Source organism: Mus caroli, unplaced genomic scaffold, assembly GCF_978045245.1.
Source record: "Mus caroli unplaced genomic scaffold, Mus_caroli_1 scaffold_8, whole genome shotgun sequence".
Classification (NCBI taxonomy): domain Eukaryota; kingdom Metazoa; phylum Chordata; class Mammalia; order Rodentia; family Muridae; genus Mus; species Mus caroli.
In genome coordinates this window covers 5,337,289-5,353,039 of record NW_028227263.1, presented here as the reverse complement: position 1 = coordinate 5,353,039, position 15,751 = coordinate 5,337,289, and the positions used below count along the sequence as shown (strand labels likewise).

At 40.4% G+C, this 15,751-nt stretch overlaps 1 protein-coding gene across 1 annotated transcript in view; it reads left to right on the top strand.

Moving 5' to 3' along the window:
• LOC110298462 (scavenger receptor cysteine-rich domain-containing protein SCART1-like) overlaps positions 1-15,751 on the top strand; it is a 62,354-nt gene that overhangs the window by 31,637 nt on the left and 14,966 nt on the right. The gene's annotated exons all lie outside the window — the stretch shown is intronic.

Here is a 15,751-nt window from a genome sequence, read left to right as displayed (position 1 = left end):
TCATCTTGGTTCCACATTGCTACTGGGAGACATTGAGATATCCTTGGCAGTCAAGTCTGTAGATGATTCTGCTCTGCCCAGGGTTTTTTTCCAGTCTGGATCTTGGAGTTGAGAGGCTGTTAGATCAGTGTCCATCTACCCTTCTTACTGAAACATAGGTACCCATTTCTTCCTTAAAGTGAGAACATCTGTGGTCAGAATCTGCATGGAGTTCACTCATGATTTGAAGGACCACAAAAGGAGGAATCTTTGGTCTGTAGACCTGAGTACTTTGTCTGTTTTGGTCTCTGTGCCAGGCCTGGCCAGATTGTCCTGTGTCCTATATCAATCCCCTCTGGGAACTGGATACCAGCCAGCAGTTCATGTCACCTCAGTGGCCTGCTATTCAGTGTCTGTTTCAAGAATACATGGAGTCCAATTAACGGGATGTGAGCACCCCATCTGTCATGCTGAACTGAATCTACTCATGGCTTGTCTGCTCTTCTGGGAGCTGGGTTTTGGGGTGGTCACATTCACATTAAGAAGTCCCTACTTTGGTTTCTATGGTGAGGCCTTCCACTGTTGCGGATAGCCCTGGGGCTAATTGTATTTGATGTTTTCAAATGATGTGAGGGGCTGCAAACAAGGAATGAGTCAGCACTCAGGTGATTTCCTGTAAACCTGCTTCCCACCTTAATTTATAAATAAAGGCTAAAGCTGGTGGTTAGGGGTTAGGTGGAGAAAGAGGGGAAGGTAGAGCTGGAGAGAGAGAGAGAGAGAGAGAGAGAGAGAGAGAGAGAGAGAGAGAGAGAGAGAGAAGACAATGGAGGAGGAGGAGGAGAAGAAGGAAAGTGGAGCAGAAGCATTTGGCCTGGAGAAACTGCAAATGGGGTCTCTTATATGAGGAAGATGGTAGTGTAGTGGTAGATCTGCTCAATCTAGGTGCACAGCGTGTAGTCATATTAATTGAGTTGTGTTTTCATTGCCCAGGCTTATTTGGGTTGGAGATTTACCGCAACTGTTTTGTTACTGACTTGATGATACCCACAGTCCGATGGGGTGTGCAACTGTTGTGGCCATAACCAGAATAGAGAGAGAAGGCTGCACTCACCTTCTCCAAGGTTTGAATCAGCTTACAGTCTGGTGGGCTAGGGTATGGTGTTGGTTAAGTCCAGGGTCTGATTGATGGACTTTGATCATCATGGACACCTGAAGAGTGAGCCCACAAGAACATTCTTTGTTCTGGAGGGTTCTTTTGACCTCCCACTCCCTTCTTCTCTAGCCTTTCATATTTGTTCACTTTTGGACACATTTGCAAAACTATCTTCTCAGCCCTGTCACAGATTTCAGAATAGGGGTTAGTTTTTTTTGGGTATTACTGTCTCTGATGAGGGCTTGGGATATTCTGTATAGCAGCCCTTGTTAGCACACGCCTCACAGCCTCACCGTGTACACCATTTCCCCTGGTCATGATGTCCTTTTGTATATATAGCTCAACTTCACTTCCTTCCAAAGAGTTTTCTGCCTCGTGCTTGTGCCATGATGTCAAATCTAAAGCTTGGCTTTGCAAGTCCAAAGTTCTGTGGCATCACCACCTGCTGTTAAGACTGTTGTCCTTCAGCACCATATCCAGGGCCATTTCACCAATGTGAGGTCTCAGGTTCACCTTTGTTTCTGATGTGTGGCACACTGTCTACATGAAACCTATGTGGATATTCTGCTTCCCCAACACTTTGTTTCAGACATCATTCTTTCTCCATGAGTAGCCACTGCCTCTTCTCAGAAACGTATAGACATGAGCATGCAAGATGGTTTCTGCACTTTCTATTCTATTCCATTGATCTAGCCTCATGCCACACCACAGTACTTCGGTTCATGTAGCTCTGCTGTAAGTTTTGAAACAAAGAAGCCAGTGTCTAGCTGCTCATATGGTTGTGGGTCTTTAGGAATCCTCATCGCTATGAGAATGGTAGGATTTACTTTCCAACTTTCCAAGCACCTGTCCTGGTTTTGATAGAGATGGCAAAAGACCATGTCCCCAGCTCTTGATATGAGGACTGTGCCCCTCGATGTAGGTTTTTGTGTGGTTTTCTTCTAAGAAGTGTATTCTGCAAAATAATTAACATATATTGAACATCTATATTTAAGGGGTACAGTCTGACATGGCAATCCACGTTGTAATGTGCACTGGTCAGGTCAGGGTAACTGGCATATCTGTCAGCACAACTTTTTGGTTCAAAACATTCAACAGCATATCTACTAGGTATTTTGAAGTCTTTCACTAGTTGTGGTCAACTATGGTTGTCCTACTATTTTAGTGAATTTCTGTTTAGTGAACAGAACATTCCTCTGCCCAGCTGTTCCTAATATCTTTAACTACGCATTCACTTTCCCACTCCTCCCTTCTTGGCTCTGGTAGCTACTATGTGATTCTACCCTGCTGTTTCATCAACAATCCAGTTTTCTCAGGTAGATAAATTTATATTCTTTGCCTCTCAATAACTGACATATTTTACTTCCTTAGCTTCATGCATGTTGCATCAAATGGCAGAATTTTAATCTTTTCAGTGAGAGGCATATATATAACATTTTCTTTATGTAGCTGTCCTTCAAGAGACACCTAGGTTGACCATATGCTGGCTACTGCAAATTTTGTTGTATCTCTTCAACATGCCAATTCCTACTCATTGACAACCACAGGAGTTTCACTGATTCCAGTATAATTTTATTTCTCATCTTCTTAGAAAGTTCCTCCCTGTCTTCTAAGTGGCTCTACTAATTTTAATTCTTGCCATCATCTGAGAGTTCTCAACTTCCACATTCTAATCAGTACCTGAGTTTTTAAAAAAGTCATTGTTCACTTTATTATTATTTTTAAAATAATTTTATTTGTTTACATTTCAAATGTTATCCCCCTCCCTGGGGTCCCCTCCATGAACCCCGACTCTATCCCTGTCCACTTTGCCTCTAAGAGGGTTCTCCCCCACCTACCCACCGACTCCTGCCTCACTCCTCTAGCATCCTGATTCTCTGGGGTATCAAACTTCCACAGGACCAATTAATGTGAGATGAAGCAGTTCTCTGCTACATATGTTGCAGGAGCCATGGACTAGCCCATGCATACTTTTTTGGGGGGAGGGGAGTTAGTCCCTGGAAGCTCTGAGGGGGTCCTCTTAATTGATAATGTTGTTCTTCCTATGGGTTGCCATCCCTTTCAGCTCCTTCAGCCCTTCACCTAATTTTTCCACTGGTGCCTGGGTTCAGTTCAATGGTTGGCTGTATTTGCATCTGTCTTAGGTGCTTGCAGAGCCTCTCAGAGGATAGCCATACCATGCTCCTGTCTGCAAGTATATCTTGGCACCAGCAACAGTGTTGCAGTTTGGTGTCTGTGAATGTAATGGATTGCATGGTGGGGTAGTCTCTGGAAGGCCTTTCCTTCAGTCTCTGCTCCATTTTTGTCTCTAAATTTCTTTTGGATAGGAACAATTCTGGGTTAAAACTTTTGAGATGGATGTGTGGCCCCATCCCTCCACTGAGGGCCATGTCTATCTACTGGGGGGTGGTCTCTTCAGGTTTCATCTCCAGCCTATTATTTTGAGATAGTGTCTGTCTTTTTCACTGATGTGTGTTTCCTGTTTTCAACAAAATGCTGGGTCCTGTTTATGTATCCAGTCTGTTAGCCTGTCTTTTTATTGGGGAATTGAGTCCATTGATGTGGAGAGATATTAAAGACCAATAATTGTTGGTTCCTGTTACTTTTGCTGTTAGTGATGGTATTATGTTCGTGTGGTTCTCTTCTTTTGGGTTTGTGTGAAATGGTTACTTTCTTGGGTGTTACTGAATTTTTAATGTTTTTGGTAATAGTCACTTTGGGTTTGATGATATAAAATTGTCTTGACTTGTATTTCCATGATAACTCATGATATTAAGACATTTCCCATTTATTTGTTCATATCTGTGCTTCTTTGTGGTAGGTGATATAAAGTCTATGCCGAGCTGCAGGTTTTTACACATGTTAAATGTTAGATCATTTCATCTATTAGAAGAGTGGATTGCTAAATATTATTTCATTCTGTGGCTTGCTCTTTCATTCTGTTGCCCATTCCTGGTTCTGGAGAGAGTTCCTAGCTGGACGCACCCCTGTCTCGATCCTTGCTTTAGCTGTAGTTTTGTGGGTTATTTTGTTGTCTGTTTCATTTTTCTAAGAGTATTTAATAATTGTCATCATAGTGATCTTTCACATCCTTGATTTAGTTTGTTGCCAGGTGTTTTATTTCCTAACTGTTGTGATTGGCTTGCGTTGTCCATGTTTTTCTCAGCGCCTTTGTCATTGGTGTATAGACAGATATTGATTTCTGAATATTGACTGTATGTCCTGCTACTTTACTGAACTGTGTTCTTAGCTCTGAAAGTACTTTGATGGACTACTTAGGACTTTTGTCATAGTAAACGTCTGTGCGCAAGGATCTGTGGCTTCTTCCTTTTTTACCTTGATACCTTTGTTTCTTTTTGTATTTTTGCTTTGCTCAGTTACACATTTAGCAAGAGATGAAAGTGGACATCTTTGACTTATTCTTGCTGGGGGGAGCTCATATCAGCTGATGTATGCTGCCTGGTTGGTGGCCCAGTATCTGAGAGATCTTGGAGGTCCAGGTTAGTTGAGACTGCTGGTCCTCCTAAAGGGTCACCCTCTTTCTCAGCTTCTTCCAGCTTTTCCCTAATTCAACCACAGGGGTCAGCAGCTTCTGTCCATTGGTTGGGTGCTAATATCTGCATCTGACTTGTTAGATCTTTCAGAAGGCAGTCAGGATAGGCCTCTTGTGAGCACATCGTAGCCTCAGTAATAGTGTCAGGCCTTGGGGCCTCCCCTTGAGCTGGGGAGGTCCAGTTTGGGTCTATCACTGGACCTCGTTTTCGTCAGGCTCTTATCCATTTTTATGGGTCAGAGTTTTGGACTGTGGGATGGCAACCCCATCCCTCATTCGATGCCCTGTCTTTCTACTGGAGGTGGGCTCTATAAGTTCTCTCTTCCCACTGATTCTGTTTTGAACAATTTAAGATATATTTGACTGTACTTCTTTGAATACCTGGCAGAATTCTACTGTGAATTCATCTGGGATCCAGCCTTTGCTTTTGTTTTTGAGGGAAACTTTCTTTGTATAGCCCTGGCTGTCCTAGAACCCACTCTGTAGTCCAGGCTGGCTTAGAAGAACTCAGAGATCCACCTGCCTCTGCCTCCCAAGTGCTGGGATTAAAGGCGTGAGCCACCATTGCCTAGCAATTTCTGTTACTTTCACTTGCTATAGGATGTCAGTTAATTCTGAGGTTTCTCTATTTTTTGTTCATATCACTTCTATTGGAAGACGTGATATGTAGAAAGCACCTACTATTCTGTTTGTATTAATCTGTGTTTTTAATTCCATTAGTGTGCTTTGCATGAAATTGGGTGTCCTAGGCTTCAATATATATATATATATATATATATATATATATATATACATATACATATACATATATATCTTTAGCATTGTTTTTAAAATTTTTACTTACTTACTTAATTTTAACTTATTCACTTTACATCCTGCTCACTCGCCCACCAGTCACCCCACCCACAGTCCTTCCCCTATCACCCCTCTCTCCTTCTCCTCTGAGCAGGTGGGGCCTCCCTGGCTATCTCCCTACCCTGGCACTTCAAATCTCTGCAAGGCTAGGAGCTTCCTTTCCCACTGGGGCCAGACAAGGCAGTCCATCTAGAAGAATATATTCTACATACCACAGTAGCTTTTTGGATAACCCCCACTCCAGGTGTTCAGGACCCACATGAAGACTAAGCTTTACATCTGCTACATATGTGTGGTGAGGTCTAGGTCTAGCCTGTGTATGTTCTTTGGTTGGTGGTTAAGACTCTGAAAGCTTCAAGGGTCCAGCTGACGCTGTTGGTCTTCCTGTAGAGTTCCTATTCCCTTTGAGTCCCACAATCCTTCCCCTATTCTTCCAAAAGAATCTCCAAACTCCATCTACTGTTTGGCTGTGGGTGTCTGTATCTGTTGAGTCAGCTGCTGGGTGGAGCCTCTTAGAGGACAGCCATGCTAGACTCCTGTTTGCAAGCATCACAGAGTATCATTAATAGTGCCAGGGATTGGTGCTTGCCCATGAGATGGGTTTCAAGTTAGACCGGTTATTGGTTGGCCATTCACTCAGTCTCAGCTCCATACCCAGTCCCTGCATTTCTTGTAGACAGGATAAATTTTTGGTTGAAAGTTTTGTGGGTGGGTTGGTGTCTCTATCACTCCATTGGGGTTCTTGCCTGGCTACAGGAGGTGGCTTCTTCAGGTTCTGCATCCCCAGTGTAGTGAGTTACAGCTAAGGTCCCCCCTATTGATTCTTGGGTGCTTCCATTATCCCAGATCTCTGTCTCATCCTGGAGATCCCGCCCCACCTCATAAACTCATTGAGTGCAGATTTCTATTCATTTTCATGGCCATCTATCCAACTTTTTTGTCCTTTCCCACACCTGATCCTGAACCCCTATTCCCCTCCCTTTCTCCCCTCCCTTCCACTTCTTTCCTTACAGCTGCCTCTTATGACTGTTTTGTTCCTCCTTCTAAGTGAGATTCAAGCTTCCTCACTTGGGCCTTCCCTCTTGTTCAGCTTCTTTGGGTCTATGGAGTATAACATGGTACCTGCCTTTTATAGCTAATGTCCACTTACAAGTGAGTACATACCATGTATATCCTTCTGGGACTGAGTTAGCTCACTCAGGACAATATTCTCAAGTTCCATCCAGTTGCCTGCAAAATTCATAGTATGTTTAGTATTGTAATATCTTCTTGATTTAAATTGAATGTCTCCCTTTACTTTTTTCTGCAATCATTAATTTTTAAATTACTTTATATCCTGATCACAGCCCCTCTCCCTCCTCTCCTCTGTCTCATACCTACAAATTCCTGCCCTGCTGCCCCTCCCCTTCTCCTCAGAGAAGGAGGAGCCCATTGAGTACCATCCCACCCTGAAACATCTAGTCCTAGCAGGACTTTAGGCACATCCTCTCCCACTGAGGCTGGATCAGGCACTCCAGGCAGGGGGATTGGGGATGCAATGGCAGGGAAAAGAGACCATTCCACTCTACTTGTTAGGGATTGTATATGAAGAGCAAGGTGCACATCTGCCACAAATGTATAGGAGGCATAGGTCCAGCGCCTGTATAGTCCTTGGTTAATATCCCAGTCTCTTGGTTTATATCCCAGTTTATAGCCCCAGGGTCTCAGGTTCAGTTAGTTCACTCTGTAAGTCCTCTTGTGGTGTCCTTGATCCCTCTGGGATCTAGTCTATTCTCACTCAATTCTATTCCACACTCTTAATTGGTTGATACCTTGATTAGAATGAAATGACATTCTTTGTCTCTTCTGATTAGTTTAAAGCCTATTTTATCAGATATTTGGATGGGAACAAGAAAAAAAAAGCATAGAAGCACATGTTTCCATCTTGATTGTATCCAGGTTGAATTTCTTTCTTTCTTTTTTTGTTTTGTTTTGTTTTGTTTTTGTTGTTGTTGTTTTGAGACAAGGTTTCTCTGTATAGCCCTGGCTGTCCTGGAACGAACTTTGTAGACCAGGCTGGCTTGGAACTCAGAAATCCGCCTGCCTCTGCCTCCTGAGTGCTGGGATTAAAGGCCTGTGCCACATCCTTCCACTTTAATGTACTTATCTTCAAAGCTAAGATGTATTTTGTTTCTTAGTCATTTCGCTAGTCTGTGTCTTCTGATTGGAGAGTTGAGGCCATTAATATTGAAAGTTCTTGAAAGCTTTGTGTTGATTGTGGTCCTTTTGCTGTTGTTCCGCAGTTTGTATTCTTCATATGCTTTGTATTTCATTAACAATACTTCACTTGTCTTCTTTCTAGAGGCTCTTGGTTGTGCCTATAACTCTTTCTGGTTTTAAGAATTACTTCCACTATTCTGTTTAGCTATTTTTGTTGTTACATGTGAATTTTTAAAGGTTTTTGTACCATGGAAAACTTTTCTTTGTCCTTTCAACTCTAGCAGATATTTTTTCTGGGTACAGTTGTCTAGGTTGGCAGTCGTGGTCTTTTATAATTCAGTGTGTCTTGCTCCATAGTCTTCTGGTTTTCAGAGATTCCATTGAGAAATCAGCTGTTATTCTGATGGACTTTCCTTTATATGTGACTTTTGCCCCCCTATTGTAGCTTTCAATATTTTTGATTAATTCTGCATATTTAGTATTTTGACTGTTATATACCTTGGAAAGTTACTTTCTTTTTTTAAAAAATTTTCTAGTTGGGGTTCTCTGTGCTTTTTCATACTTGTATACAAATATTTTTCTTTAGTTTGTGGTAGTTTTCTTCAATGATATTGTTAAAAATCTGGTCTTTGTCATTGTACTGGAATTCTTCTTTCTCATTAATGCTTATAATCCAAAGATGTAATCTTTTGATGGTATCCCATGTTTCCTACATATTCCTTTTCTGTGCTTTATTTTTTGGATATCTTTGATTCTTTGGTTTAGATTGTCTGCTTTAACTTTGACTCCTGATACTCTGCTTTACTCATTCTATTTGTAAGGCTTTCCCATGAGTTTTGGACATTTGTCTATTTTTATATTTTTTGAAAAGCAAACAATATCTACTCTGGACTTGGTACAACAAAATTTACAACCATCATGAGCATTTTGGTACATACTCAAAGATGGAAAAGAGTGGGGATTCTTCTAAAGTGGGCAGGTCCCAGGGGGAAGCTGCTGGTGTGGGGAAGCAGCAGCTGGAACACCTAGAAGTGGGGTATCCTATGTGACTGGTTAGGGATGCATACTTGTCTTTCTCTGGTTGGTCCCAAATTGGAAGCAGGAACCAATAGAGAAGCTGTTGATTATTGATCATGCCCTGATCATCTGTGGTCAATTGCAGAAGTTAATGCTTATCTTCCTGAATTGTTGCCACAAGAGAGCAATCTAGCTTTCTGACCTTTGTCAATCTGGCTTTCATAGTTGTTTTGTTCTATTGCTTGCTTGCTTCCTTCCTTCTTTCCTTCCTTCCTTCCTTCCTTTCTTTTTTCTTTCTTTCCTACCCTCTTTCCATCCTTCCTTCCTTCTATCCTTCCTTCTTTCCTTACTTTCCTATTTTTGAAAATTGATTCTTTCCCCACAAATATATCTTGATTATAGTCCCCCCTACTCCTTCCAGTTCCTCCCCCTGCCCTGAATTCACTCCTTTTCTGTCTTTCATTAGGAAAGAACAGGCTTCTAAGAGATAGTTTTTCAATTCCATCTTCATTTCAGATTTGTTCTCTTCCCTATTTGTATCTTTTTATTTAATTTTTTTTCAGATGCTGAACTGTCTGCATCATTTCATTCAGTTACATATTTGTATTTTCTTGGACATCATTTGCACATTTATCATTATCTTCTTGCAGTTCAATGAAATGTCTCTATATTACTCAAATTATTTGATAAAATTTATGATTTTTCTTTTAGATTATGTGACCCAGGATTCATCTAGGTAATTCTTGTTAGAGAACACCTTCCCTAAAACAAATGGGGTTGATAGGAGGCACACTGTCTCGACAATTCCATTGGCTTTTTGTGTTTGTGATTTGATGTGGGATGTGGAATTCTTTCTTTCAACAATGTATCAGGTGTGAGAATCTATCCTGCCTTAGATAAGGCCAGTGCAGGATCTGGGTGACCAGAGCTAGGCCAGGTAAAGCTGGTGAATGAGCTGTGTAATTGGACCTGGCAAAGACGACTCCCAAACCTTGGGTCTGGAGCTCAGCCTGTAGGTATGGAGGTAATCACGGGTGGAGGGAAGGATATTAGAGAAAGGGACATCTCACCAGTCAAAGGTGGGTCACAAACAAAGTAGGTTTGATGATCTATATCAGGGACCTCGGCTTGTGGCTGTGCGTGTGATGGTGCACAGTGGAGAAACATCAATTATAGGATCTGTAGGATATGAATCCTTACTGGAGGAAGTGTCACCGGCAGGGGGTGGGGGGTGGGGGGGAGGGGTGCTGTAGTTTGGAGGTTTTCCTGCCCTGGATCCACTTCTTATTCTCCCTCCATTCCTAATGCAGTGTGACAGGCAAACCTCATGTTCCTGCTACCATGCCTTCCTTGCCATGGTGGACTGTATCTCCTATGAAAATATAAGTCAAATAAACCCTTCTCTCCACTACATTGCTTTCATCAGGCTATTTTGTCATAGGAACAGAAGAGAAACTAAGACACTCAATGGTGTGAATCTCAACAGCCATAGCTCCTTTGTATGTCCTCTCTTCACCTATAACTTTAAACTTGTACATATTTCTATCCTCATGAAATGTAACAGTTTTTTTTGTCCCATTCTACTCTTTCTCTTTGGTGATCTAAATAAGGAAAATGAGCAGCAGATAATGCCATAGTTTGAAAGCTGCACTGTCTTGAAATTTTGTTCTATCAAAGAAATCATACTGTTGAATTCAGCCTTGCTCAAGATCTCAGAATGAAACTAGATTCTTTGCCAAAATAGAATACAAGTAGCCAGTATCTCAATTCAGGATTTTTTTTTTGCCTCTGGAACTTCATTAACCAGGCTTTCTTCCATTGTATGCCTTTCTTTAACCATTCTGGTCTTCCAAATTCCCTCCAAAATGGCCATTTAAGCTCTGCAGAGCTTCAGATGATTCCACATTTCTTCCATAAACCATTCCAAATTACCTCAATCTCCCAATTCAGGAGATGTTGGCCTTCATGCTACCTGGTTAGGCAGCTAATCCTGGAGAGTGACTTAAAATTTAAAGGACAAAACTTCCTGAATATAGAGCTTTGGATGTCCCCACATTCCTCTCACAACCGATTCTAAATGACCACACTCACTCAGTAATGGGGTGGTGTACCTCCAGATGTTGGCTTCAATGCTACTTATGTGCCTACTCTTGGAGGATGACTTAAAATTTATAGGAAAAAAACTTTCCAGGAAGTCCAAAGTGTTCAGGTTGGGGAATAGAGTAAATCTCATATGGGAGACCACTGGGTAGTACAGTCTGGAAAATGCAGGCAGGAATATCTAGGTGAGGACCCAGGCAGGGAGGAAAGAGAAGTGACACAAGTCTGGTGTCAGACTTATCACTACCCTGCCCTCAGTGCTATTCTGAGTACAAGCTATACTCTAAAATCCCATCTAAGGGCCTTGAGAAATGGCTGTTATGACCTGGGGCTTCTTTCCTACATGCTTTAACCACATAGGAGGCATAGATAAAGGAGAAATTTCCATCCCAGAAGGAGACAAGGCTGTTCCTTATACAAAGGATGTAACTGTAGTTATTCTTCAATCCAACCAAATAGTGGTTGGTTAATATTAGAACATCTATGCCATCATCACACCAGTACCTCTTGCAGATAGGCTGCTGCTGTACGTCACAAGGTTGGTAACTAGGTGAAACCGATGATTACGTTTGTTCTCTGGAAGCAAGCAGAGTACTTTCTAGCACCGTGAATGCTAGTCAGTGGGGGTGAAGCTTCTAGGTGGGCATCAGCTAGATTTCTGTTTGAAGGTGTAAGGAAGAAAGCAGTGTCTTCAGCAATATATCCTTACCATTGGGTGTGGAAAGTAACCAGTAGCCATGCTAATGCCTTGTGTTGTTTGGAGGTGTCAACGGGTCCCTTTGGTCAAGCACTTAAAATGACATAACGCATTTCTGGCACTGGAGGTGTTACTTGGTAGCATATAATATTTAGTATAATGGTGAATCTATTTAGGTTATTTTTAAAAGAATTGCTTATTTATTTTATGTGTATGACTACACTGTACTTGTCTTCAGACACACCAGAAGATGGCATCGAATCCCATTATAGATGGTTGGGAGCCACCATGTGGTTGCTGGGATTTTTTGTTTTGTTTTGTTTTGGTTTTTGTATTTTCTTTTCTATTAGATTCAGGGTACCTTGTCTTATTTAGAAGTCCTTGATCTATTTGGAGTTGATTTTGTGCAGGGTGATAAATATGCAACTGTTTAAACTCTTCTATATGAAGACATCCAGTTTGACCAGTACCATCATTTGAAGATGCTGTCTTTTCTCTGGTGTGTATTTTCAGCTTTGTTGTAAAAAAAAAAAAAACAGGTGTCCATAGGTGTGCAGAATTATGTCTAGGTCCTCAATTCAATCCCATTGAACAATGTGTCTGATTTATGCCAATATCATGCTGTTTTTGTTAACATTCTCTGTAGCACAACGTGAAATTAGGAATGGTGGTATCTCTATCAGTTCTTTTACTATTTAAGATTTGTAAAGCTCTTTTATTTTTCTTAAATTCGTGTGTGTTTCAATAGGAATTTGAAGATATTTTTCCAAGTTCTATGAAGAATTGTGTTGGAATTTTGATGGAGATTGCTTTGAATTTGTAGATTGTTGTCTTAGTTTGGGTTTTACTGCTGTGAACAGACACCATGACCAAGGAAAGTCATAAAAAACAACATTTAATTGGGGCTGGCTTACAGTTTCAAAGGTTCAGTCCATTATCATCAAGGTGGGACCATGGCAGCATCCAGGCAGGCATGGCACAGGCAGAGCTGAGAGTTCTACATCTTCATCCAAAGGCTGCTACTGGAAGACTGACTTCCAGGCAACTAGGGTGAGAATCTTATGCCCACACCCACAGTGACACACTCATTCCAATCAGGTCACACCTATTCCAACAAGAACACACCTCCAGATGGTGCCACTCCCTGGTCCAAGGATATACAAACCATCACAATTGCTTTTGATAAAATGGCCATTTTTTTTATCATATTAAACCTGCTGATCTATGATCTGATTCTTTAATTTCTTTTTCAGTGTACTAAAAAAAATTGTTTTACAAGTCTTTCATTCACTTGGTTGGAGTTATTCCAAAATATTTATTTTTTTTAGGTCATTGTGAAAGGTTCTGTTTTCCTGTTTTTCTTTTTCCTCAGTCTATATGTCATTTGTATATTGGGAGGGCTATTCAAGTTTGTGTGTTAATTTTATATCTTACTATTTTGCTGAAAGTGTTTATAAACTATAGAACTTTCCTGGTGTATTTTTAAAGCATCTTTCATGTGTAAAATTATATCATGTGCAGATAGTATATTTTGACTTTTCCCCTCCCCATTTATGTTCTTCTTGCTCACCTTCAGTTGTATATCACTCCAGCTTAGACGTCACGGACAATAGTAGAAAGTGTAGAGAAAGTAGACGTCCTTGGTTTGTTTTTGATTTTAGGAGAAACATTTTGAGTTTTTCTCCATGAGGATGATGTTGGCTGTGCTTACTATTCAGTGCTTTTATTTTGTTTAAGTATGTGCCTTCTATCCCTAGTTTCTCCAGGGATTTTATCATGAAGGGTGTTAGATTTTTGTCAAAGGCCTTGTTTTTTTTTTTTTTTTTTGCATTGAAAGAGATGGTCATGTGATTTTTGTCATTCAGTCTTTTTATGTGATAGTTTATGTTTATGATTTATGCATGTTGAACCATCCCTGCATCTTGAAGATAAAACCAACTTGATAATCAATTGTGTTCTTGAATTTGGTTTGCAAGTACCTTATTGAAATTTTGCATCTATGTTCATAAGGGATATTGATCTATAATTTTCTTTTTTGTTGTTGAGTCTTCATGTGTTGCTGATCAGTGTAATAATGACTTTGGAAAAAGAATAGGAGGCATTTCTTTAGTGTCTATTTTGAGGAATCATTTGAAAAGTATTGGCATTAGTTTTTTTTTTTGTATTGATGTCTTCTTTTTTTTTTTAATTAGGTATTTATTTCTTTTACATTTCCAATGCTATCTCAAAAGTCCCCCACACACTCCCCCATCCACTCCCCCACCCACCCACTCCCACTTCTTGGCCCTGACATTCCCCTGTACTGAGGCATATAAAGTTTGCATGACCAATGGGCCTCTCTTTCCACTGATGGCCAACTAGGCCATCTTCTGATTCATATGCAGCTAGAGACATGAGCTCCGGGGTGGGGTATTGGTTAGTCGAACAACAATATGAACTAACCAATAACCACCCCCCCCCCGCATTAGTTTTTCAAAGATCTGTTTGTTTGTTTTTTATTTTTCCTTTGTTTGGGAAGATTTTTAATTACTGCTTTTGTTTCCCTAGGGGTTATGGGTATGTTTATTGATCTTGACTTAAATTTGATGAATCATATATTTCAAGAAATTAATCCATTGTTTTTAGGTTTCAATTTATTTGAGCACAGAGCTTTTGAAGTATCCCCTTATGACTCTGTATTACTCAGTATCTACTACAATGTTTCATTTCATCTCTGATTTTATTAATTTGATCTTTGTTTCTTATAGTTAATTTGGCTAGTGATTTGGCAATCTTATTCATTTTCTCAAAGTACCAACTTTTTTTCATTGATTCTTGGTAACTTTTTTTTTTTTTTTGGTTTGTTTGCTTCTATTCCATTCATTTTAGGCCTGAGTTTGGTTATTTCTTCCCATCTACTCTTTTTTCTTTTAACTTTTTTTAATAGTCCCAGTCGATGGCCCTCCTAATCTACCCTCCTACAGTTCCTCACCCCATTCTTCCTCCCCCCTGTCTCCAAGAGGATGTCACTCCCCTCAAGCCTCCCTACTCTCTGAGGCCTCAAGTCTCTCGAGGGTTAGGTGCAACTTCTCCCACTGAGGCCAGACCAGGCAGTCCTGTATATGTGTTGGGGGCCTGTAGAGTATACAGAAAGATGCTGTATACTGCCTGATTGGTGGCTCAATGCCTGAGACATCTCAGGGGTCCAGGTTAGTTGAACACCATTTATTGAAGATGCTTTCTTTTTTTTTCCGTTGTTTATTTTTAGCTTCATTGTCAATGACCAAGTGTCCATAAGTGTGTGGTTTTACTTCTGGGTCTTCAATTCTATTCCATTGATCAACCTGTCTGTCTCTGTACCAATACCATACAGTTTTTTACCATTATTGCTCTGTAGTACAGCTTGAGGTCAGGGATGGTGATTCCCCCAGAAGTTCTTTTATTGTTAAGAATTGTTTTCACTATCCTGGGTTTTTTGTTTTTCCATGTGAAATTGAGATTGCTTTTTCCATATCTGTGAAGAATTGTGTTGGAATTTTGATGAGGATTGTGTTGAATCTATCAATTGCTTTTGGTAGGATGGCCATTTTTACTATGTTAATCCTACCAATCCAAGAGCACAGGTGATCTCTCCATTTTCTGAGGTCTTCTTTGATTTCTTTCTTGAGAGACTTGAAATTATTGTCATACAGATCTTTCACTTGTTTGGTTGGAGTTACCCCAAGATATTTTATATTATTTGTGGCTATTGTGAAGGGAGTTATTTCCCTAATTTCTTTTTCAGCCTGTTTATCATTTGTATAAAGGAAGGCTACTGATTTATTTGAGTTAATTTTATATCCGGCCACTTTGCTGAAGTTGTTTATCAGCTGGAGAAGTTCTCTGATAGACAAGCAGACAAGCTGATGATCTGATGATCTGCCCCATCAGAAAGTGCAGTCTGGAAAGCCTTTTTAAAAAAATAATTTTATTTGTTTACATTTCAAATGTTATCTCTCTTCTTTGTCTCCCTCCACAAACTCCCCACTCTATTACCCTCCCCTTTGCCTCTAAGAGGGTTCTCTAGATTCTGCAACATATTAAAAGGTTCTTAATGTAACTTTATATTAGCTCAGACTTCTGCTAACACACCTGAAGTTCATCATCTACTCTTTGCACATGAAACAAACAATTTAGAAGAAAATGAAAGGCACTGCATACTCCACCTCTTAGAAACAAA